Here is a 23,344-nt window from a genome sequence, read left to right on the forward strand (position 1 = left end):
ACTGATGACATCACTGATGACATCTCAAATGACATCACTGATGACATCACTGATGACATCACTGATGACATCTCAAATGACATCACTGATGACATCTCAAATGACATCACTGATGACATCACTGATGACATCTCAAATGACATCACTGATCACATCACTGATGACATCATTCATGTGATAATACGATGAACCTCTTCAGACTCTAATATAACCTTAGATACACTCAGTGTAAACAGACACTCACAGACTGTCACTCATCCATGGAGTTACTCACACACCTAGTCAGTCATGCAAAAGAATCAATCACACCTCCATTTCCTCAACTATACAGTTATACACACCTTACTTATTCAAACATATACTAACACATATTTACTCTCTTATACAATCCCTGATACAAGTTCACAATGATCCATACAGCCACTCACACATTCACTGGCTCTTATGCACAGTTATTTATATATGTCAACTCTCACATGTACTGTGTTTTACATATGTACTTACTATGACATGTAGCACTGAGATATCCATTCACTCACCAATACACTCATGCACACAGTCAACCGCCCATACAGCTGTTTCCACATGCACTTTTGAACCCATACATCTAGTGAATCAACTGCTCACACATCTATGCACAGAGTCATACACCTCCCAGCCACCCACACACACACACACTCAGTCTCCCATACAAATACTTGGGCAACCAATCAATAACCCATATAGTTACTCATATAGCTACTGATCAACACATGCAGCAGTTTACAGAACAGCAGACATAATGATGCACAAATTAAGACAGTTTAGTCACTAACCCATGCACTCAGTGAGACACATTTAATCACTCACTCATACAGTCAGTCATGCACCTACTAAATCCTTCATCCAGACACTTATACATCCACTCATTCTTCAATATGTAAGACATATTTTAACTTTACAGAAACATACCGTCACTGGATGTTGTCATCAGTGATGTCATCAGTGATGTCATTTGAGATGTCATCAGTGATGTCATCAGCGATGTCACTGACCATGTCATGAATGATGTAATATGTGACATGATCAGCAGTGGATTGCGGGTGCGTGATATATAGTTAGTGCAACTAACTATATATGCGAATTTCAATGGTTTTGTGTGAGTAAAATAAGGTTTTGTACATGCTAATTCCTAACTATATATGGTCTATAACCTATGGTTTTTTCAGTGAATTTTCAAGGTTTTGTAAATGCTAATTCCTAACTATATATGGTCTATAACCTATGGTTTTTTCAGTGAATTTCAATGGTTTTTTTAATAGCAAATATCAAAAGCTGTAAAATGTATTCTTCTTTTAAAGGAAAAATATATTTTATATGTATTTAATATAATTTTTTTATGTATATACATTTTTTGAGGGAACGAATTTATCAACTATCATGCTGAAGAAGAGTGTGGGGGGAAAAAACAAAGAGGAGGACTAAGAGGAAAGAACAATCAGTTCAAAAATACAATTGCTTTAAAGCATGAAGTGCTTTTCCACACATTTACATTTAAATAACCCATATTAGAACATACAAAATATCTACAGAGGAGACGGTGTACATTGAATTTTAGACTCTTCATTGGTACCTACATGTTGGTACTTACATCACCCACACAACACAACAGCTCTATTCAGAGCTACCCTACCTCAAAGCACTCTAAAATATTATTTTAATATTTCCCTTAGTTTTCCCCTTGTTACGCTTTCCAGAACGCTACCCGGTGCGCGGACCGGGCGCTAACCGTGCGAAAATTTTACATATATGGGCCTCCTCAGCCACCCTCAGAAAACCTAGGGGGTCAGGATATGTCTCCGTGCCCCCTTATACCCATTTCCAACATTGTTTATCCTCCATCTTGTGACAAAATTCGTCCGAAACACAAGATGGCGGACTCCCGTTACGCTACCCGGTTCGCGTACCGGGTAGCGCTTCCACCGCGAAAAATCGAAAAAAAAATTATTTTATTTTTTTGCCCCGCGGGGCCCTTTAATAGCCCCCACATCAATCCTAGGGGGTCAGGAGGGGTCTACCTTGCCCCCTTTCATTCATTTCCCCCTTCGTTTATTTCCACCTCTTGTCTCTCGATCCTACCGAGAGACAAGATGGCGGCCGCTCCGGACTGTTTAGAATGTTGACAGTCACCGGAGAGCCAATCCGCTTCTCCTCGCGAAGTTCCGTTACGCGTCTGGTACGCGAACCGGGGCGCTAACCGGGACGCTGTCACAGATATATATATTTTTCAAAGTTAATTTTCGTAAAAACCACTGGAGCATATATCTTGAGACATAGCAAAGGCACATCGGGCTACCAGTCCCTACAATTTTGCCAAGTTTTGTGGAAATCCATTCAGCCGTTCGAGCTAAAAGTGAGTCCAACCGCCCTATGGAAAACTCAATGTTAAAAACACGTTTTGGGACCCCCCTTTTTTCTCAGCCCCTGCTTGACGAAACCCCCCCAAACTTTCAGGGGACGCTCAGAAACAAAATGTGCCATTTTCCTGAAAATTTCAGCCAATTCCGTCCATCAACGCCAAAGTAATTCAACATAGAATTTTCAGAAATCCCTATTCAAAAAAATCCTAACTATATATACCTACTGGCGACCGCCAGTAGGTAATATATAATATATATATATATATATATATTACCTACTGGCGGTCGCCAGTAGGTAGTTATAGTTAGGATTGATTTCCATAGGGAAATCGCAACATTCTATTGGGAATAACTTTGGCGCCGGTTGAGGAATCTGCCTGAATCTTTCCTCAACTTTGCCTTGCGGCTCTCCGCTCCTTCCCTGAAAGTTTGGGGGGGATTCGTCAATCGGGGGGCAAACTTTCAGGGTACGCTCAGAAACAAAATATGCCATTTTCCTGAAAATTTCAGCCAATTCCGTCCATCAACGCCAAAGTAATTCAACATAGAATTTTCAGAAATCCCTATTCAAAAAAATCCTAACTATATATACCTACTGGCGACTGCCAGTAGGTAATATATAATATATATATATATATATATATATTACCTACTGGCGGTCGCCAGTAGGTAGTTATAGTTAGGATTGATTTCCATAGGGAAATCACAACATTCTATTGGGAATAACTTTGGCGCCGGTTGAGGAATCTGCCTGAATCTTTCCTCAACTTTGCCTTGCGGCTCTCCGCTCCTTCCCTGAAGGTTTGGGGGGGATTCGTCAATCGGGGGCTGAGATAAAAGGGGGGTCCCAAAACATGTTTTCCCCATGTTAATTTCCATAGGGCGGTCGAACTCACTTTTAGCTCGAACGGCTGAATGGATTTTCACCAAATTTGGCAAAATTGTAGGGACTGGTAGCCTGATGTGCCTTTGCTATGTCTCAAGATATGTCCTCCTGAAGATTTTGAGTAATTTGGGTTCAAAAATATATATATATCTATAGCCGCGCCCCGGTACGCGTACCGGGGAGCGAACCCGGCGCGCTACGCGACTTGCGCACGGAAAGCTGATTGGCTCTCGGGTATCTGTAAACATTCGAAACAGTCCGCAGCGGCCGCCATCTTGTGTCTCGGTAGGATCAAGACACAAGAAGTGGCTAAAAACAAAGGGGGAAATTACCAAAAGGGGGCAGGGTACACCCCCCCTGACCCCCCAGGTTTGATGTGGGGGCCATAAAAGGGTCCCGCGGGACAAAAAAAAGAATTTAATTTTATTTCGATTTTCGCGGGGGGAGCGCCCGGTACGCGCACCGGGGAGCGTACCGGGGAGCGTACCACTGGGAAAACCCAGTGAAACAGGAAAATAATAATTTAAAGTGATTAGAGGTAGGGTAGCTCTGCATAGAGTTGTTGTGTTGTTTGGGTGTTTTAAGTACCAACATATAGGTATCAATGCTGAGTCTTAAATTTAATGTACACCGTTTCCTCTGTAGATATCTTGCATGTTGTTACAGAAGTTATTGTGCTATATGAAATCCATATCATAGTCTGTCAGGAAAGCAGAAACAACATGAGGCAGGAGATTAAAAAGAGATGTCAAATACACATTGGAGATAATATATTGGGAGAAAGGAAGTATCTATGAGCAAAATTACTATGTAACATAAAAAAGTTGCACAGTATACTATAAATCTGACTTTACATTATAATCAATTTGGTACTAGTTTATGAATTACATATAAAAATGAATAATGTCTCAAACAAGTTTAGAATTATTCAATATAAATTTATTTTTCAGATTCTTTTTCCAAATTTAACAGAACTTCTAATAACCGATTGTCGGAATTGTCCTCATTTTGAATTAGCAAATCTACCGCTTCCACACATTGAACTAATTCATAGTCCCGTGATTCATCCATGAATTCTAAGTCTTCATTGGGTTCAATAACTTGTTCATTGTTGCTCTCCAGTACAATTTCAAAGGAAATATTTTGCTTTCCTTCCATTTTCTTGCTGTAATTTGCATAAAAAATAAATATATCAGTAGAGATAGGGCACTGTTGGGTTTAAGTTCAGACAGGTAGTTTTGATTTTTTAACAGTGAAGTTATCTTTGGGCAGTGTATGGTATCAGGCTGGAGGTAGAAATATAAAAAAGTGTATATCATGAAGCCTAAGTAAATTCATAATTATACAAGACAAGCCTAACTCCATCCATAACTATAACAGAGAAGCGTATCTCAATCTATAACTATTACCTGGGACTCAAGCAACTGGTGACCACCCCCACCCACCTCGCCGGACACACACTCGACGCCGTCTTCTCATCAAGCAAAGACATCGCCTTCAGCCACGCCACAGGACTCCACTGGACGGACCACAGCTGCGTCCACTTCACCTTCAGAAGAACGACGACCCACCACCACCAGCAACAGGTTGCCCGAAGAAGCTGGAACAAGATCACAGCCGACCAGCTCGCCGCCTCCCTGAGGCAGCACCCTCCCGCCAGCTCAGCGAACCCCAGCCAGGCCGCCGACAACCTCACGAAGTGGATCATCAACTGCGCGGACGAACTCGCCCCACTGAGGACCCCGCCCAGCAGACCCGGCAGCAAGAAAGCCCCATGGTTCACCGACGAACTCAAGAGCTCCAAGAAGAACTGCCGAGCCCTCGAGAAAGTCTGGAGAAGGGAACCAACACCGGACAACATGACCACCCTCAAGCTTGCCACCCGGAAGCACCACCAACTGATCCGCGCCACCAAGAAAACTGCATTCAAGGACAGACTGAACAACAACGCACACAACTGCAAGGAACTCTTCAACATCGTGAAAGAGCTCTCCAACCCCAACGCAGGAAACAACGACATCACCCCATCGCAAGACCTCTGCAACTCCCTCGCCTCCTACTTCCACAACAAGATCGCGGACATACACAACAGCTTCAGCAGTCAACCATCGCACACAACGACCGCAGCAACGCCACCCACCACCACCCTCCGCGCCTGGACTCCGATCAGCACCGATGACACCGTCCGCATGATGAACTCCTACCACTCCGGATCGCCGACCAACCCCTGCCCTCACCACGTCTTCAACAAGGCCGACACTGTCATCGCACCCCACCTGCAGGACATCATCAACACCTCCTTCGACACCGCCACCTTCCCGGAGAGCTGGAAGCACGCCGAACTCAGCGCTCTACTAAAGAAACCAACAGCGGACCCCACCAAACTCAAGAACTACCGCCCCATCTCGCTCCTCCCGTTTCCAGCCAAAGTCATCGAGAAGACCGTCAACAAACAGCTGGCCGCCTTCCTCGAGACGAATGGATCCCTCGACCCGTCACAGTCTGGCTTCCGAGCCAACCACAGCACCGAGACCGCCCTCATCGCTGCCACCGATGACATCCGAGCCCTGATGGACAACGGAGAAACAGCGGCCCTCATCCTCCTAGACCTCTCCGCCGCATTCGACACTGTCTGCCACCGCACCCTAGTGCAACGCCTCAGCAACGTCGGAATTCAAGAGAAGGCACTGGAATGGATCGTCTCCTTCCTCGACGGAAGAACACAGAGAGTCCGTCTACCACCGTACAAGTCAGAGGCCACCGAAGTCATCTGCGGCGTCCCTCAAGGATCCTCGCTGAGCCCCACCCTCTTCAACGTCTACATGAGCCCCCTCGCGCCCATCGCACGCCAACACAACCTGAACATCATCTCCTACGCCGATGACACCCAGCTGATCCTCTCACTGACCAACGACCCCGCCGCTTCCAGAGCCAACCTTCACGAAGGGATGAAAGCCGTAGCCGAATGGATGACGACCAGCCGCTTGAAACTCAACTCAGACAAGACGGAAGTCCTCATCCTGGGCTCCTCGCCCTCCGCCTGGGACGACTCCTGGTGGCCCCCCGCCCTGGGCTCCGCACCCACACCGACAGACCACGCACGCAACCTGGGCTTCATCCTGGACTCCTCCCTCTCCATGACCAGACAAGTCAACGCCGTCTCCTCGTCATGCTTCAACATCCTGCGCATGCTACGAAAGATCTTCCGGTGGATCCCCACCGAGACCAGGAAGACGGTCACCCAGGCCCTCGTCACCAGCGACTGGACTACGGCAACGCCCTCTACGCCGGAACCACCGCCAAGCTCCAGAAGAGACTCCAGCGGATCCAGAACGCCTCAGCCAGACTCATCCTCGACATCCCCCGACGCAGCCACATCTCCGGACATCTGAGAGACCTGCACTGGCTCCCCGTCAACAAGAGAATCACCTTCCGTCTCCTCACCCACGCACACAAAGCCCTACACGACCAAGGCCCGAGCTACCTCAACAACCGCATCAACTTCTACGCTCCCAAACGCCACCTCCGATCAGCCAGTCACGCCCTCGCCGCCGTCCCCCGCATCCGAAGATCGACAACAGGAGGAAGGTCCTTCTCCCACCTGGCCGCCAAGACCTGGAACTCCCTCCCGACGACCTGCCCCTGACCCAAGACCACCTTTCCTTCAGGAAGAAGCTCAAGACCTGGCTTTTCGAGCAGTAGCAGCAACCCCCCCCCAAGCGCCTTGAGACCCTCCGGGTAAGTAGTGCGCTGTCCATGATTGATTGATTGATATTACAGAGGGATAGTATATAACTATCAGAAAATGTTTTCCAAATTAACTTAAAGTGCACAGCATACTTCAGTTTTCAAAATAACATCTTACCTTTCAAAAAGAAGTTTAAGTTCTCAGTGGAAATGCTTTTGAAATGTACTTCAGGAAGTAGTAGTCAAAATGGCTGTGTTTCCCTCTCTTTGTTTATATATATTCATGTACATAACCAATCAAATGTCATGAAATAATGGTAGAAAATGAAAGTAACATTTTAATTGGTTGTAAATTCTAACACTTCAGAAGTGCTTTTGTGAAGTAATTTACCTCAGGATATTTAGAGAGGTCTACAGGCTAAATGGCTCAATGGAATTCCACCAAATTTAGGAAACTGGTAGGGACTTGTATGTAGTATGAGCTATTCTATATTTGTTGAAAGTGTCTCCAGTGGTTTTTATGTAAATTAACTTTTAAAAATGTCTTGGGAGCGCTTCCCGGTGCGCGCCCCGGTACGCGTACCGGCAGCGCTACGGGAGTCCTCCATTTTGTGTTTCGGTAGATTTGAGTGAGAAAATGGTGGACAAACAACATTGGGAATGGGTACAAGGGGGCACGGTAGGCACTCCCTGACCCAATAGGTTTTCTGAGGGGGTCTTAGGAGGCCCATATAGGCCCAAAATTTTTTTTTAATTTTCGCGGGGGAAGCGTACCAGCGAGCGTACTTTGGTGAAAAATAGTGAAAAAAGTTAGAAAAAGATAATCATTTGGAGTGATCAGAGGTAGGGTAGCCCTGAAAAGAGCTTTTGGGTTCTGTGGCTGATTTAGGTTCCTACAAGTAGGTACCAATGCACAGTCTTAAATTCAGGAGGAATATTCTATTCCCCTCATCTGAGAAGTGCCGACCATCTGCTCTGTAGATATCTTGCATGTTGTAACGCAAGTTGTTGTTGTATATTGAACCCATTCCATAGTCTCTCATGTAAGCAGAAACAGATTTATTCACATGTTTCCGTGCTTTCTCAAATTGTGGACAAAATTGGTTGGACCAGTTCCATTTCTGTCTTTGGCATATATTGGAGTATACCATGGCAGTTTGTGGAAAAAGTGTCATCAATTGCCCAAAGGTGTCCTTTAAAAGCATCTCCAGATCTACCCCAGTCAAAGTGCCTAGGTCATTTCCACCACAGTGCAAAATTATGAGGTTAGGGTGTGGCAGATGGTAAAAGGTTTTCACCAATGGTATCAATTGATGACATCTCAATCCTCTTTGGCCAATCCATTTTATGTGCACATTTGGTAAATCAAGGTTGTGAAAATTTCTGTTAGCTGCATACCTTTGAGCCCAGTGAATGTAGCTATGTCCAATAATCCAGACAGAGTACATGGTGAGAGGAGGTTCTGGTGCAGTCAGATGAATGTGTAGAAATGAAATGGTAGTTGGAATAGTACCTTAAGAATTCTAAGAAACTATGCCGTACTCTCGAAAAAACATGGAGAAAAAACCCAACCACTGACAACCAGACCACCTTCAAGGCAGCCACCCGCAAACACCACCAATTGATCCGCGCCACCAAGAAATCAGCATTCAAAGATCGACTAAACAACAACGCCCACAACAGCAAGGAACTATTCAACATCGTCAAAGAATTTACCAACCCCACCGCAGCCTCAAACGACATCACTCCCTCCCAAGAACTCTGCGACTCATTATCCTCATTCTTCTACAACAAAATCGCCGACATACACAACAGCTTTAAGAACATTTCGAAAGAACAGCCCACCCCACCCACTTCCAAAACAAAATCGCTCTCTAACAACCTTAACGCCTGGAACCCAATCACCACTGAAGACACCATCCGCCTAATGAACTCCATCCATTCAGGTTCGCCAACCGACCCCTGTCCCCACCACATCTTCAACAAAGCAGACTCCATCATCGCACCCCATCTCCGTGATGTCATCAACTGCTCCTTCAACTCCGCTACCTTCCCAGAAAGCTGGAAACACGCCGAACTCACTGCCCTCCTGAAGAAGCCCACAGCTGACCCATCTGAACTTAAGAACTACCGCCCCATTTCCCTCCTCCCTTTCCCAGCCAAAGTCATTGAGAAAGCCGTCAATAGCCAGCTCGCCGCCTTCCTTGAATCCAACAACTCCCTCGACCCCTCACAGTCCGGCTTTCGAGCCATACACAGCACCGAAACCGCCCTCATTGCAGCAACAGATGACATCCGAATGCTACTGGACAACGGAGAAACAGCTGCCCTCATCCTACTCGACCTTTCCGCCGCCTTCGACACAGTCTGTCATAGCACCCTCATACAACGCCTCAGCAACGTCGGAATACAAGGAAAAGCATTAGATTGGATCATCTCGTTCCTCGCCGGGAGAACCCAGAGAGTCCGACTCCCCCCTTTCAAATCAGAGGCCACCGAAGTCATCTGCGGAGTCCCACAAGGTTCATCACTCAGCCCCACCCTCTTCAACGTGTACATGAGCCCCCTAGCATCCATCGCGCGACAACACAACCTCAACATCATCTCCTACACTGACGACACCCAGCTGATCCTTTCCCTCACCAAAGACCCTAACACGGCCAAAACCAATCTTCATGAAGGCATAAAAGAAGTAGCCGAATGGATGAAGAACATCCGCCTAAAACTCAACTCAGACAAAACGGAAGTCCTCATCTTAGGATCATCCCCCTCTGCCTGGGACGACTCATGGTGGCCACCGGCCCTGGGTACAGCACCCACACCCACAGACCATGCACGCAACCTGGGCTTCATCCTAGACTCCTCCCTCTCAATGACCAGACAAGTTAACGCCGCCTCATCCTCTTGCTTCAACGTACTCCGTATGCTCAAAAAAATCTTCCGTTGGATCCCCACCGAAACAAGAAAGACGGTCACCCACGCACTGGTCACTAGCCGACTGGACTATGGAAACACCCTCTATGCCGGAACAACAGCCAAATTACAGAAAAAACTCCAACGCATCCAAAATGCATCGGCCAGACTCATATTGGACATCCCTCGCCAAGATCACATTACCGGCCACCTGAAAGACCTCCACTGGCTTCCCGTCAACAAGAGAATAACGTTACGTCTCCTCACCCACGCTCACAAGGCCCTCTACAAACTAGGACCCGAATGCCTCAACACACGACTGTCCTTCTACACACCCACCCGCCAACTTAGATCCTCCAACCAAGCGCTTGCCGCAGTTCCGCGCATCCACAGATCCACCACGGGAGGCAGATCCTTCTCCTACCTGGCGGCCAAGACCTGGAACTCTCTCCCCACTCACCTCCGCCTCACACAGAACCACATTTCCTTCAGAAGGGAACTTAAAACCTGGCTATTCGATAAATAATGCTTCCCCTCCCACAAGCGCCTTGAGACCCTATGGGTGAGTAGTGCGCTATACAAATTTTCTGAACTTGAACTTTCTGAACTTGAACTTGAATAGTAGGAGTTTGCAAAAAAATACTGTGGAGTTTCAGTGCTCTGATTGGTGGATTCAGATAGTTGAAAACTGAAAGTTAGGGTGCATGGTTCTGTTGTGTGAAAGAAGTCATTTGAATGGTTAAAAAACAGTCATTTAAAGAAAGATTGCAGCAGATAAGCTGGTGTATTCACAGGTCAAACATCCTTGCTGAGGTGATTTGCAACATTGTAGAATAAACTTTTAACCCTGGGAGCTCAGTGAGGAGGGAGTTGCTATGGTAATAGGTAGAAAGGGCCGAGGGGGAGAAGGGTGTTGGTTTGAAAATAAAGAGGGAAGAGTTTTGATTGGTTACCATGAGCAATATGTGTGTAGAATTAGAGATTTTCTACGCCATTAATGGTTGCAGTGCCTGGAGAACATACCTTTTGCTCTGCTATAGAAATATTGATGTGTGTATCTGACACTGTTCTGAATCTCTCAAAGCATTTGTAAAGGTGAGTTATGGTTCATTTAGATAGAGAGTTTAGATTCAGAAGCACATTGATTTTCTTTGCTTTTGGTTTGTGTGATGCTTTTAAAAAATACATGGTTTCTATATTTGCAAAATAGAGGATTTTTATTTTGTGAAATAGTGATGTTTCAGTAGTGAAGTTGAATGGTTGTACATAGGACTTGCACTCAGTATCTAAAATGTTATTTTAAAAATTAATTTGAGGGTAAATCAATGGGTTTCAGTAGTGAAAATGAATGCTTGTACATAGGACCTGTGTTCTGTTTCTAAAATGATAACTGAAAAACGATTTTAGTGCAAATCAATGGGTTTCAGTAGTGAAAATGAATGCTTGTATATAGGATCTGTGCTCTGTTTCTAAAATGTTAATTGAAAAAGGTTTTTAGTGCAAAATAATGGTTTTTACTTGTGAAAATGAATGCCAGTAAATATGATCTGTGCTCTGTTCATAAAATATTAAATAAAAAACAGTTTTAGGGCAAATTAATGGCTTTTAGTAGTGAAAATGAATGCTTGTACATAGGACCTGTGTTCTGTTCCTAAAATGGTAATTGAAAAACGATTTTAGTGCAAATCCATGGCTTTAACATTTTTAAGAAGGAATAAATAGTGTGTGCTTAATTACATAAACATATTTGAATCTTTTACAAACATGTTATCTGTTTTACCTCAGATTAGGAAGCAGATTGAGTTTCTTTGCTGTTGGTTTGCTTAATTTTTTGGGTAATGCTTGGTAGGAATGTAAATGTATTTTGTAAAATAGTGACTTTTCAGTACTGAAATGGAATGATTGTACATAGGACTTGCACTGTGTTTCTAAAATGTTATTGAAAAATCGATTTTGGGGCAAATTAATAGCTTTTACATTTTTGAGAAAAAATAAATTATGTGTGCATGATTAAGTAAAATAATTTGAAGCGTTCATAATCATGTCACCTGTGTTACCTCACATTAGGAAGCACACTGAGAGCTTTATTTATGAAAACAGTGATGCATCACTTTTCACTGTGCATTCCTTGTGACACCAATGATGCATTACATTTAATGTATGACACATCATGTTTCTAGGACTTACAGATAAGTCAGTATTTGTGATGTATCTTTAAGCACAAAAGTGACGAATTGCTGGAGTGTGTCACAAAAATGACGCAACTCCAGCAATGCATACTTTCACATGAGGAAAACCCCATGTGAAAGCGTTTGCCTCAGTCTTATGCCTGCTGTTAGGCAGGTGCAAGATTTTGACATATATATGTCCTAAAAGTGACGCAGTGAAATCTCATAGATTTCACTGCGTCACTATTACGAGGCTTTTTGTGGGGGAATGCCCCTTCTGTGTACATTACAGCTGATAGAGGTATAATGTGGCACAGAGTTTTAAAAAGTGACGTATCTACCTACATGCGTCACTTTTTAAATATGGCACAACAAGGCACATGTTTTATGCCGCCGATGCGTCAAAAAAGTGACGCATCAGCAGTGGAAAACTGATGCAGGGTTTTATAAATGAGATTCATCTTTTTTTTACACACTACTCCAGTTTAGTCCTGTGCACTGCACTGTTGGACACAAGCCTCACCTTTTGTGCTCCCCTGGACAGGCTTCATTACATCTGCACTCCTGCTTAGGCCTCATAATCTTTTTTTAGAATAAGATTTGAAAAACAGAGAAAAGGTTATATGTATACGTTTTTTATTACACTACTGAAACATTTTTCAGGCAAAATAATGTCTTTTACATTTTTGCGAAAGAATAAATAGTGTGTGAATGATTACATAAAAAAGTTTGACCTTTTCACAATCATGTTACCTGTGTTACCTCAGATTAGGAAGTAGATTGTGCAGATGAGGTGAGGAATGTCCAGAGGGACAGAGGAGGTGAGGTCTGTGTTCAAGACTGTAGTGGGAGAGAGGCTTTTCAGGGAGAGCATAGGTGGTGAGACCTGTGTCTAAGAGTGTAGTGGACTAGGTTTCATGAAGCCTATTCCCCACTGTACTCTTAGACACAGGTCTCAAATTATTTGCACCCGTGGAGAGATCTCTCTTCTACTACACTCTTCAATAGAGGGCATACCTCTTGTGCACCCCTAGACAATCCTTACCTCATCTGCAACCCTGAAGAGACTTCAACTAACTGGCATGCTTAGACAAGCCTGAGCTTATTTACACCCTTGGACATGCGGTAGGATTGTTTGCAAGAGAGAGGAAATGTATTTTGTAAAATAGTGACTTTTCAGTACTGACATGGAATGCTTGTACTCCAGCAATGCATCCTTTCACATGGGGAAAGCTCCATGTGAAAGCGTTTGCCTCAGTCTTATGTCTGCTGTGAGGCAGACGCAAGATTTTGACGTAACAGTGTTGTACAAGTGACGCAGTGAAATCTCATTGATTTCAGTGCGCCAGTATTATGAGGCTTTCTGCGGAGAAATGACCCCTCTGAGTACATTACACCTGACAGAGGTATAATGTGGCGCAGAGGTTTAAAAAATGATGCATCTACCTACATGCGTGACTTTTTAAATATGGCGCAACAAGGCACATGTTTTATGTCGCTGATGCGTCACAAAAAGTGACGCATCAGCAGTGGAAAACTGATGCAGGGCTTTATAAATGAGGTTCATCTTTTTTTGCACACTACTCCAGTTTAGTCCTGTCCACTGCACTCTTGGATACAAGACTCACTTTTTGTGCTCCCCTGGACAGGCTTCATTACATCTGCACTCCTGCTTAGGCTTCATAATCTTTTTTAAGAATAACATTTGAAAAACAGAGAAAAGGTCATATGTATAAGCTTTTCATTACACTACTGAAACATTTTTGGGCCAAATTAATGTCTTTCACATTTTTGAGAAAGAATAAATAGTGTGTGAATGATTAGATAAATTTTTTTGACCTTTTCACAATCATGTCACCTGTGTTACCTCAGATTAGGAAGTAGATTGTGCAGATGAGGTGAGGAATGTCTAGAGGGACAGAGGAGGTGAGGCCTGTGTTCAAGACTGTAGTGGGAGAGAGGCTTTTCTTGGAGAGCGTAGGTGGTGGGATTTGTGTCTAAAAGTGCAGTGGACTAGGCTTCATGAAGCCTATCTCCCACTGCACTCTTAGACACAGGTCTCAAGTTCTTTGCACCCGTGGACAGATCTCTCTTCTACTACACTCTTCAATAGAGGCCATATTTCTTGTGCACCCCTAGACAATCCTTACTTCATCTGCAACCCTGAATAAACTTCAACTAATTGGCATGTTTAGACAAGTCTCAGTTTATTTACACCCTTGGACATGCGGTAGGATTGTTTGCAAGAGAGAGGAAATGTATTTTGTAAAATAGTGAGTTTTCAGTACTGAAATGGAATGCTTGTAGTCCAGCAATGCATCCTTTGACATGGGGAAAGCTCCATGTGAAAGCGTTTTCCTCAGTCTTATGTCTGCTGTGAGGCAGGTGCAAGATTTTGACGTAACAGTGTCCTAAAAGTGACGCAGTGAAATCTTATTGATTTCACTGTGTCACTATTACGAGGCTTTCTGCGGAGAAATGACCCCTCTGTGTACATTACACCTGATAAAGGTATAATGTGGCGCAGAGGTTTAAAAAGTGACGCATCTACCTACATGCGTCACTTTTTAAACATGGCGCAACAAGGCATATGTTTTATGCCGCCGATGCGTCACAAAAAGTGACACATCAGCAGTGGAAAACTGATGCAGGGCTTTATAAATGAGGTTCATCTTTTTTTTGTACACTACTCCAGTTTAGTCCTGTCCACTGCAATCTTGGACACAAGCCTCACCTTTTGAGCTCCCCTGTACCGGCTTCATTACATCTGCATTCCTGCTTAGGCCTCATAATCTTTTTTTAGAATAAGATTTGAAAAACAGAGAAAAGGTCATATGTATAAGCTTTTCATTACACTACTGAAATATGTTTGGGCCAAATTAATGTCTTTTACATTTTTGAGAAAGAATAAATAGTGTGTGAATGATTAGATAAAAATATTTGACCTTTTCACAATCATGTCACCTGTGTTACCTCAGATTAGGAAGTAGATTGTGCAGATGAGGTGAGGAATGTCCAGAGGGACAGAGGAGCTGAGGCCTGTGTTCAAGACTAGTGGGAGAGAGGCTTTTCAGGGAGAGCATAGGTGGTGAGACCTGTGTCTAAGAGTGTAGTGGACTAGGTTTCATGAAGCCTATTCCCCACTGTACTCTTAGACACAGGTCTCAAATTATTTGCACCCGTGGAGAGATCTCTCTTCTACTACACTCTTCAATAGAGGGCATACCTCTTGTGCACCCCTAGACAATCCTTACCTCATCTGCAACCCTGAAGAGACTTCAACTAACTGGCATGCTTAGACAAGCCTGAGCTTATTTACACCCTTGGACATGCGGTAGGATTGTTTGCAAGAGAGAGGAAATGTATTTTGTAAAATAGTGACTTTTCAGTACTGAAATGGAATGCTTGTACTCCAGCAATGCATCCTTTCACATGGGGAAAGCTCCATGTGAAAGCGTTTGCCTCAGTCTTATGTCTGCTGTGAGGCAGACGCAAGATTTTGACGTAACAGTGTTGTACAAGTGACGCAGTGAAATCTCATTGATTTCAGTGCGCCAGTATTATGAGGCTTTCTGCGGAGAAATGACCCCTCTGTGCACATTACACCTGACAGAGGTATAATGTGGCGCAGAGGTTTAAAAAATGATGCATCTACCTACATGCGTGACTTTTTAAATATGGCGCAACAAGGCACATGTTTTATGTCGCTGATGCGTCACAAAAAGTGACGCATCAGCAGTGGAAAACTGATGCAGGGCTTTATAAATGAGGTTCATCTTTTTTTTGCACACTACTCCAGTTTAGTCCTGTCCACTGCACTCTTGGATACAAGACTCACTTTTTGTGCTCCCCTGGACAGGCTTCATTACATCTGCACTCCTGCTTAGGCTTCATAATCTTTTTTAAGAATAACCTTTGAAAAACAGAGAAAAGGTCATATGTATAAGCTTTTCATTACACTACTGAAACATTTTTGGGCCAAATTAATGTCTTTCACATTTTTGAGAAAGAATAAATAGTGTGTGAATGATTAGATACATTTTTTTTACCTTTTCACAATCATGTCACCTGTGTTACCTCAGATTAGGAAGTAGATTGTGCAGATGAGGTGAGGAATGTCTAGAGGGACAGAGGAGGTGAGGCCTGTGTTCAAGACTGTAGTGGGAGAGAGGCTTTTCTTGGAGAGCGTAGGTGGTGGGATTTGTGTCTAAAAGTGCAGTGGACTAGGCTTCATGAAGCCTATCTCCCACTGCACTCTTAGACACAGGTCTCAAGTTCTTTGCACCCGTGGACAGATCTCTCTTCTACTACACTCTTCAATAGAGGCCATATTTCTTGTGCACCCCTAGACAATCCTTACTTCATCTGCAACCCTGAATAAACTTCAACTAATTGGCATGTTTAGACAAGTCTCAGTTTATTTACACCCTTGGACATGCGGTAGGATTGTTTGCAAGAGAGAGGAAATGTATTTTGTAAAATAGTGAGTTTTCAGTACTGAAATGGAATGCTTGTAGTCCAGCAATGCATCCTTTGACATGGGGAAAGCTCCATGTGAAAGCGTTTTCCTCAGTCTTATGTCTGCTGTGAGGCAGGTGCAAGATTTTGACGTAACAGTGTCCTAAAAGTGACGCAGTGAAATCTTATTGATTTCACTGTGTCACTATTACGAGGCTTTCTGCGGAGAAATGACCCCTCTGTGTACATTACACCTGATAAAGGTATAATGTGGCGCAGAGGTTTAAAAAGTGACGCATCTACCTACATGCGTCACTTTTTAAACATGGCGCAACAAGGCATATGTTTTATGCCGCCGATGCGTCACAAAAAGTGACACATCAGCAGTGGAAAACTGATGCAGGGCTTTATAAATGAGGTTAATCTTTTTTTTGTACACTACTCCAGTTTAGTCCTGTCCACTGCAATCTTGGACACAAGCCTCACCTTTTGAGCTCCCCTGTACCGGCTTCATTACATCTGCATTCCTGCTTAGGCCTCATAATCTTTTTTTAGAATAAGATTTGAAAAACAGAGAAAAGGTCATATGTATAAGCTTTTCATTACACTACTGAAATATGTTTGGGCCAAATTAATGTCTTTTACATTTTTGAGAAAGAATAAATAGTGTGTGAATGATTAGATAAAAATATTTGACCTTTTCACAATCATGTCACCTGTGTTACCTCAGATTAGGAAGTAGATTGTGCAGATGAGGTGAGGAATGTCCAGAGGGACAGAGGAGCTGAGGCCTGTGTTCAAGACTGTAGTGGGAGAGAGGCTTTTCAGGGAGAGCATAGGTGGTGAGACCTGTGTCTAAGAGTGTAGTGGACTAGGTTTCATGAAGCCTATTCCCCACTGTACTCTTAGACACAGGTCTCAAATTATTTGCACCCGTGGACAGATCTCTCTTCTACTACACTCTTCAATAGAGGGCATACCTCTTGTGCACCCCTAGACAATCCTTACCTCATCTGCAACCCTGAAGAGACTTCAACTAACTGGCATGCTTAGACAAGCCTGAGCTTATTTACACCCTTGGACATGCGGTAGGATTGTTTGCAAGAGAGAGGAAATGTATTTTGTAAAATAGTGACTTTTCAGTACTGAAATGGAATGCTTGTACTCCAGCAATGCATCCTTTCACATGGGGAAAGCTCCATGTGAAAGCGTTTGCCTCAGTCTTATGTCTGCTGTGAGGCAGACGCAAGATTTTGACGTAACAGTGCTGTACAAGTGACGCAGTGAAATCTCATTGATTTCAGTGAGCCAGTATTATGAGGCTTTCTGCGGAGAAATGACCCCTCTGTGTACATTACACCTGACAGAGGTATAATGTGGCGCAGAGGTTTAAAAAATGATGCATCTACCTACATGCGTGACTTTTTAAATATGGCGCAACAAGGCACATGTTTTATGTCGCTGATGCGTCACAAAAAGTGACGCATCAGCAGTGGAAAACTGATGCAGGGCTTTATAAATGAGGTTCATCTTTTTTTTGCACACTACTCCAGTTTAGTCCTGTCCACTGCACTCTTGGATACAAGACTCACTTTTTGTGCTCCCCTGGACAGGCTTCATTACATCTGCACTCCTGCTTAGGCTTCATAATCTTTTTTAAGAATAACATTTGAAAAACAGAGAAAAGGTCATATGTATAAGCTTTTCATTACACTACTGAAACATTTTTGGGCCAGATTAATGTCTTTCACATTTTTGAGAAAGAATAAATAGTGTGTGAATGATTAGATACATTTTTTTGACCTTTTCACAATCATGTCACCTGTGTTACCTCAGATTAGGAAGTAGATTGTGCAGATGAGGTGAGGAATGTCTAGAGGGACAGAGGAGGTGAGGCCTGTGTTCAAGACTGTAGTGGGAGAGAGGCTTTTCTTGGAGAGCGTAGGTGGTGAGATCTGTGTCTAAAAGTGCAGTGGACTAGGATTCATGAAGCCTATCTCCCACTGCACTCTTAGACACAGGTCTCAAGTTCTTTGCACCTGTGGACAGATCTCTCTTCTACTACACTCTTCAATAGAGGCCATATTTCTTGTGCACCCCTAGACAATCCTTACTTCATCTGCAACCCTGAATAAACTTCAACTAATTGGCATGTTTAGACAAGTCTCAGTTTATTTACACCCTTGGACATGCGGTAGGATTGTTTGCAAGAGAGAGGAAATGTATTTTGTAAAATAGTGAGTTTTCAGTACTGAAATGGAATGCTTGTAGTCCAGCAATGCATCCTTTGGCATGGGGAAAGCTCCATGTGAAAGCGTTTTCCTCCGTCTTATGTCTGCTGTGAGGCAGGTGCAAGATTTTGACGTAACAGTGTCCTAAAAGTGACGCAGTGAAATCTTATTGATTTCACTGTGTCACTATTATGAGGCTTTCTGCGGAGAAATGACCCCTCTGTGTACATTACACCTGATAAAGGTATAATGTGGCGCAGAGGTTTAAAAAGTGACGCATCTACCTACATGCGTCACTTTTTAAACATGGCGCAACAATGCATATGTTTTATGCCGCCGATGCGTCACAAAAAGTGACACATCAGCAGTGGAAAACTGATGCTGGGCTTTATAAATGAGGTTCATCTTTTTTTTGTACACTACTCCAGTTTAGTCCTGTCCACTGCAATCTTGGACACAAGCCTCACCTTTTGAGCTCCCCTGTACCGGCTTCATTACATCTGCATTCCTGCTTAGGCCTCATAATCTTTTTTTAGAATAAGATTTGAAAAACAGAGAAAAGGTCATATGTATAAGCTTTTCATTACACTACTGAAATATGTTTGGGCCAAATTAATGTCTTTTAAATTTTTGAGAAAGAATAAATAGTGTGTGAATGATTAGATAAAAAAAATTGACCTTTTCACAATCATGTCACCTGTGTTACCTCAGATTAGGAAGTAGATTGTGCAGATGAGGTGAGGAATGTCCAGAGGGACAGAGGAGCTGAGGCCTGTGTTCAAGACTGTAGTGGGAGAGAGGCTTTTCAGGGAGAGCATAGGTGGTGAGACCTGTGTCTAAGAGTGTAGTGGACTAGGTTTCATGAAGCCTATTCCCCACTGTACTCTTAGACACAGGTCTCAAATTATTTGCACCCGTGGACAGAGCTCTCTTCTACTACACTCTTCAATAGAGGGCATACCTCTTGTGCACCCCTAGACAATCCTTACCTCATCTGCAACCCTGAAGAGACTTCAACTAACTGGCATGCTTAGACAAGCCTGAGCTTATTTACACCCTTGGACATGCGGTAGGATTGTTTGCAAGAGAGAGGAAATGTATTTTGTAAAATAGTGACTTTTCAGTACTGAAATGGAATGCTTGTACTCCAGCAATGCATCCTTTCACATGTGGAAAGCTCCATGAGAAAGCGTTTGCCTCAGTCTTATGTCTGCTGTGAGGCAGACGCAAGATTTTGACGTAACAGTGTTGTACAAGTGACGCAGTGAAATCTCATTGATTTCAGTGCGCCAGTATTATGAGGCTTTCTGCGGAGAAATGACCCCTCTGTGTACATTACACCTGACAGAGGTATAATGTGGCGCAGAGGTTTAAAAAATGATGCATCTACCTACATGCGTGACTTTTTAAATATGGCGCAACAAGGCACATGTTTTATGTCGCTGATGCGTCACAAAAAGTGACGCATCAGCAGTGGAAAACTGATGCGGGGCTTTATAAATGAGGTTCATCTTTTTTTGCACACTACTCCAGTTTAGTCCTGTCCACTGCACTCTTGGATACAAGACTCACTTTTTGTGCTCCCCTGGACAGGCTTCATTACATCTGCACTCCTGCTTAGGCTTCATAAATTTTTTTTAAGAATAACATTTGAAAAACAGAGAAAAGGTCATATGTATAAGCTTTTCATTACACTACTGAAACATTTTTGGGCCAAATTAATGTCTTTCACATTTTTGAGAAAGAATAAATAGTGTGTGAATGATTAGATAAAAAAATTTGACCTTTTCACAATCATGTCACCTGTGTTACCTCAGATTAGGAAGTAGATTGTGCAGATGAGGTGAGGAATGTCTAGAGGGACAGAGGAGGTGAGGCCTGTGTTCAAGACTGTAGTGGGAGAGAGGCTTTTCTTGGAGAGCGTAGGTGGTGAGATCTGTGTGTAAAAGTGCAGTGGACTAGGCTTCATGAAGCCTATCTCCCACTGCACTCTTAGACAAAGGTCTCAAGTTCTTTGCACCCGTGGACAGATCTCTCTTCTACTACACTCTTCAATAGAGGCCATATTTCTTGTGCACCCCTAGACAATCCTTACTTCATCTGCAACCCTGAATAAACTTCAACTAATTGGCATGTTTAGACAAGTCTCAGTTTATTTACACCCTTGGACATGCGGTAGGATTGTTTGCAAGAGAGAGGAAATGTATTTTGTAAAATAGTGAGTTTTCAGTACTGAAATGGAATGCTTGTAGTCCAGCAATGCATCCTTTGACATGGGGAAAGCTCCATGTGAAAGCGTTTTCCTCAGTCTTATGTCTGCTGTGAGGCAGGTGCAAGATTTTGACGTAACAGTGTCCTAAAAGTGACGCAGTGAAATCTTATTGATTTCACTGCGTCACTATTACGAGGCTTTCTGCGGAGAAATGACCCCTCTGTGTACATTACACCTGATAAAGGTATAATGTGGCGCAGAGGTTTAAAAAGTGACGCATCTACCTACATGCGTCACTTTTTAAATATGGCGCAATAAGGCATATGTTTTATGCTGCCGATGCGTCACAAAAAGTGACGCATCAGCAGTGGAAAACTGATGCAGGGCTTTATAAATGAGGTTCATCTTTTTTTGTACACTACTCCAGTTTAGTCCTGTCCACTGCAATCTTGGACACAAGCCTCACCTTTTGAGCTCCCCTGTACAGGCTTCATTACATCTGCATTCCTGCTTAGGCCTCATAATCTTTTTTTAGAATAAGATTTGAAAAACAGAGAAAAGGTCATATGTATAAGCTTCTCATTACACTACTGAAACATTTTTGGGCCAAATTAATGTCTTTCACATTTTTGAGAAAGAATAAATAGTGTGTGAATGATTAGATAAAATAATTTGACCTTTTCACAATCATGTCACCTGTGTTACCTCAGATTAGGAAGTAGATTGTGCAGATGAGGTGAGGAATGTCCAGAGGGACAGAGGAGCTGAGGCCTGTGTTCAAGACTGTAGTGGGAGAGAGGGTTTTCTTGGAGAGCCTAGGTGGTGAGACCTGTGTCTAAGAGTGAAGTGGACTAGGCTTCATGAAGCCTATCCCCCACTGCACTCTTAGACACAGGTCTCAAATTATTTGCTCCCGTGGACAGATCTCTCTTATACTACACTCTTCAATAGAGGCCATACCTCTTGTGCACCCGTAGACAATCCTTACCTCATCTGCAACTCTGAATAGACTTCAACTAATTGGCATGCTTAGATAGGCCTCAGCTTATTTACACCCTTGGACATGCGTCACCTCATCTGCACCTACTTACTATCAATTATACTCAATACATTGAGGCCTGTTCAGAGGACAGAGATGAGGTAAGGCTTGTCCAAGGGTGAGAGGAGGTTAGTCCTCTCCACTGTAGTCATGGACACTGAATGCTTGTACATAGGACCTGCACTGTGTGTCTAAAATGTTATTTAAAAAACGATTTTAGTGAAAAACAATGACTTATAGTTTTTTGAGAAGGAATAAATAGTGTCTGTATGATTAAATACATATATGTCATCCTTTCATAAAAATGTCACCTGTGTTACCTTAGATTAGGAAGTAGATTGTGTAGATGAGGTGAGGCCTGTCCAGAGGGACAGACGAGGTGAGGCCTGTGTTCAAGACTGTAGTGGGAGAGAGGCCTTTCCTGGAGAACATAAGTGGTGAAGCCTGTGTGTAAGAGTCCAGTGGACTAGACTTCATGAAGCTTATCTCCTACTGCACTCGTAGACACAGGTCTCACTTTCTTTGTACTTGTGGACATACCTCTCTTCCACTACACTCTTCAATGCATGTCTCACTTCTTCTGCACCCCTGGAGAATCCTCACTTGATCTGTAACCCTGAATAGATTGTTTGCTTTTTGTCATTGCTTTGTTGTTTGATAGTAGTGGTCTATAATGTGCTATTTTTTCTTTAACACAGATTGAAAACAAGATTTCAAGAGTAAGGAACGATGCCCTCAAGGCAAAGAACAAAAAAAATTGAAGTACGGTTTAAAACAAAAACAGCATTGGAATTACAGCAGTCCTCCACAACAAAGACTTCAAAAAACAGGAAAGAAGCTCCTGGTAAGATAACCAAATCTTTTTTACGGAACGTATGTAGAACAAAAATAAATGCTGGACAGCATGTAGAAAAAGAGAAGGAGAGAGTAATTTTGAAAAGGAAGGAGAGGCCCTCAAAAAATGATAACACTGGAGCAGGAGAGAATAATATGTATCGGAATAGAAGGCAGAATCAGTTTAGAGACAATTGTAAACGAATGTTTCGCAATAGGGTGGTTTTAAATTTGTTAAAAAACATTAGGAAAGGCAAACAGAGAGCTGCTTTTTATAAGAAAAAGAAAAATGTAGAGAAGATTGTTGATCAGGCTTTTGAAGTTAAGAAAAAAATATTTATTTTAATAATCAATAGAATTAGGACACTTAACAAGACAATTGATGTTTTTAAATCAAACAGCAGATGGAAAAGAGTAATTAATCGGACTAATTTTTGTAAAGTTTTTTCAGGAGAATGGATGCACAGTTCAAGTTGTGAGCCATTTTTTAATGAGGAGAGTTACTTTCAGGAGAATG

The sequence above is a fragment of the Lissotriton helveticus genome, chromosome 8 (assembly GCF_964261635.1).
Source record: "Lissotriton helveticus chromosome 8, aLisHel1.1, whole genome shotgun sequence".
Classification (NCBI taxonomy): domain Eukaryota; kingdom Metazoa; phylum Chordata; class Amphibia; order Caudata; family Salamandridae; genus Lissotriton; species Lissotriton helveticus.